The 3,301-nt window shown below is 32.6% G+C and overlaps 1 non-coding gene across 1 annotated transcript; it reads left to right on the top strand.

Annotated features, from left to right (window-relative positions):
• Positions 1-1,351: 1,351 nt before the first annotated feature.
• On the top strand, positions 1,352-1,458 carry LOC134361456 (U6 spliceosomal RNA). The gene has a single exon (XR_010021457.1). It is a non-coding gene; the product is annotated as a U6 spliceosomal RNA (small nuclear RNA).
• Positions 1,459-3,301: the final 1,843 nt, after the last annotated feature.

The raw sequence follows: 3,301 nt of genomic DNA, 5'->3' as shown, positions 1-3,301 counted from the left end.
ACTACTTTGCAGAGTTTAGTTTTTAACGGAAAAATAAATCCTCTCAATATATGAGATGTCTGTCTTATTTATAAAGATACATATCTAAGAAGTGTCTTATCTACTGAGATAGAATGAATATGGCTCCCATCTGAATGCATTCAGGTATGCTCACAGGCCAAAAACAAGTGGAAAATTATCTTTTAAAACAGCTAACAGAATTTACTATCGGAAGTTCATAGTTCTTTTATAACTCTAAAATACCTCTTCAAAGTACATATTAAACTAGATCAAAGTTAAAATAGTTTCTTCTGAAACAAATAATTTACCAAAGAGTAAAGGACACCAAACTTAACAAGAAAAACTCACTTTTTTGAACTGTTTCTCCCATTGTACATAATCCCTTCTTGATCTTATGATATTCTATGTTTCTAAGTCTGAAAGTCAGTCAATAGACAGATATTATTAAGTACCAACTGGGTACAACAGCTGATTCTGAGAACTGTGTGTATAAGAAAAGCAATAGAAAACATGGCCCCAGCCCTAGAAGAGGTTCACTTAGAAGGATAAAACTTACCCTCTGCTTCCTCAAGTCTCTAATGGCAAAATTCTTTGTAAGTTGCCTCAGCATAAGATCATATCTTTGAATCTCAATGGAAAGCATATTAATAAAGTTTCAGAGAGCCAATCAAGACAAACCTAAATAAACCAACAGGGCTACAGTTGACATGATTTCAACCCCCAGCTTTTGACCAAATAAATGTCATTCCATTAACTAATTTAAGGGAAAATACACACAGTTTATATTTTTTATAAACTGTACATCACTTACTAAATTAACCAGCAAATTGTTCCAAGAACTCTCCTTTGTTTGTATATGTAAAACAGCAATGAGAGTAACTTCTATGTTTACATTATTCTTATTTGTGGTTCTTGTTTTCATCATCATTGGTTATTTCCTCAGCTTGCTTTTCTGATTTCATCCAGTACTGTTTTTTTACTACCACTGAGTTTTAGAAATACAAAGGATGTAAACAATATGAAAAACACAAAGGAAAAACAGAAGCCGAGAACAAAAGAGACTCCTTAAAAATAAACCAAATACACTTAGGTACCATTTAGCTATATGATATGGCAATGGTAATTTTTTTGCTATGGTACACACTAATAACCATGAATTGAACCTTTTTTAGAAAAACACTGGGCACAAAACTCTGTAAGTAAATTGATGTTCCAGTCCTTATTGACTCGTTTAATGGGGACAAAAATGAGTTACTCTACAATGGTTTTTTGGTGTATGTGTGTTATGTTGCATTGCTTGTTTGTTTGTTTTTTTATGAAAGTGATATTATGGATTATAAGGTTGAACCAAGTGCTCACTTTAGCAGCACATATACTAAAATTGGAATGATACAGAGACAATTAGTATGGCTCTTGCACAAGGATGACACACAAATTCATGAAGCATTCCATATTTTTGCTGCAAGAGAAAAGTGTCAAGTCACATATAAGGAAATCTCCTCTAGACTAACAGCAGATTTCTCAACACAAACCTTGCAGACCAGGAGAGAATGGGATGACTTATTCAAAGTACTGAACTGTCAGTCAAGAATACTTTATCCAGCAAAGCTATTCTTCAGAAATGAGGGAGAAATAAAGACCTTTCCAAACAAGTAGAATCTGAGAGAATTCATCACTACTAGACCAGCATTACCACAAATACTTAAGGGAGTGGTACAACTGGAAATGAACAGAGAATACTATCATGAAAACATGAAAAAGTACAAAACTGAACAGTAGAGGTAAATTCATAATTCAAACAGAGAACACCACAGTGAGGTAATGGTGCTTTGTAAATTCTTCAGTCCTCTAATATGAAGTTTTAATGTCAAAATGGTCAAAAAAAAAAAAAGCAACAGCTACTGTTAGTATACACACACACACCCAACACCAGAGCACCCTTATAAAACCTAAGGAGAGAAATAGATTGCAATTAAATAATAGTAGGGAACTTTAACACTCGATTTTCAACAATAGACAGATCATCTAGACAGAAAATAAACAAAGAAACATCAGACTTAAACTGCACCATAGAACAAATGGACCTTACAGACATTTACAGAACATTCCATCCAACAGCTGCAGAATACACATTTTTCTCAACTGCACATGAAACATTCCCCAGGACAGATCATATTTTAGGCTACAAAATAAGTCTACACCAATTTTAAAAGATAGAAATCCTATCAAGTATCTTTTCTGACCACAGTAGCATAAAACTAGAAATCAACAACAAGAAAAACTTCAGAAACTTAACAAATACATGGAAATTAAACATGCTCCTAAACAACCAATGGGTTAATGAAAAAGTTAAAAGGGAAATTTAAAAATTCCTTGAGATAAATGGAAATGGAAATGCATCATACCAAAATCTATGGAATATGGCAAAAGCAGTTCTAAGAGGAAAGTTTATAGCAATAAATGCCTATATCAAAAAAGAAGAAAGATTTCTAATAAACAACCTGGCAATGCACCCAAAACTTGAAAAACAACAACAAACTGCACACAAAAAAAAATGGCAGAAGGAAAGAAATAATAAAGTTCCGAGTAGAAATAAATAAAATAGAAACTAAAAAAGAAATAGTTCTAAAGATTGGCAAAACAAGAGTTGTTTTTTTAAAAAAAAATAAACAAAATTGACAAGCCTTTAGCTAGACTAACCAAGAAAAAGAAAGAAGGCTCAAATAAAATTAAAAATAAAAAAGGAGACATTACAACTGATACCACAGAAATGCAAAGAATCGTGAGACTATTATGAATAACTATATGCCAACAAATCTGATAACACAGAAGAAATGGATAAATTCCTGGACAAATACAATCTACCCAGATTAAATTATGAAGAAATAGAAAATCTGAACAGACCAATAACAAGTGAGGAAATTGAATGAGTAAGAAAAAGTCTTCCATTAAAGAGAAGCCCAGGACCTGATGGCTTCACTGGTGAATTCTACCAAGCATGTAAAGAAGAAATAATGCCAATTCTCTTTTGATTATTCTAAATATTCAGGAGGAGAGAATGCTTCCCAATTCAGTTTATGAGGCCAGCATTATTTTGATTCCAAAACCAGTCAAGGACACAACAAAAAAAGAAACTCACAGGCCAATATACCTGATGAACATAGATGCAAAAATACCCAACAAGATACTAGAAATCTGAATTCAACAGCACATTAATAGAATCATTCACTATGATCAGTGGGATTTAATTCAGAAATACAAAGATGGTTTATGTTAGCCCTACACAAATCAATAAATGTGT

This window comes from Cynocephalus volans, chromosome 12 (genome assembly GCF_027409185.1).
Source record: "Cynocephalus volans isolate mCynVol1 chromosome 12, mCynVol1.pri, whole genome shotgun sequence".
Taxonomy (NCBI): domain Eukaryota; kingdom Metazoa; phylum Chordata; class Mammalia; order Dermoptera; family Cynocephalidae; genus Cynocephalus; species Cynocephalus volans.
The sequence above is the reverse complement of the archived record's forward strand: the minus strand, read 5'-3'. Positions and strand labels throughout refer to the sequence as shown.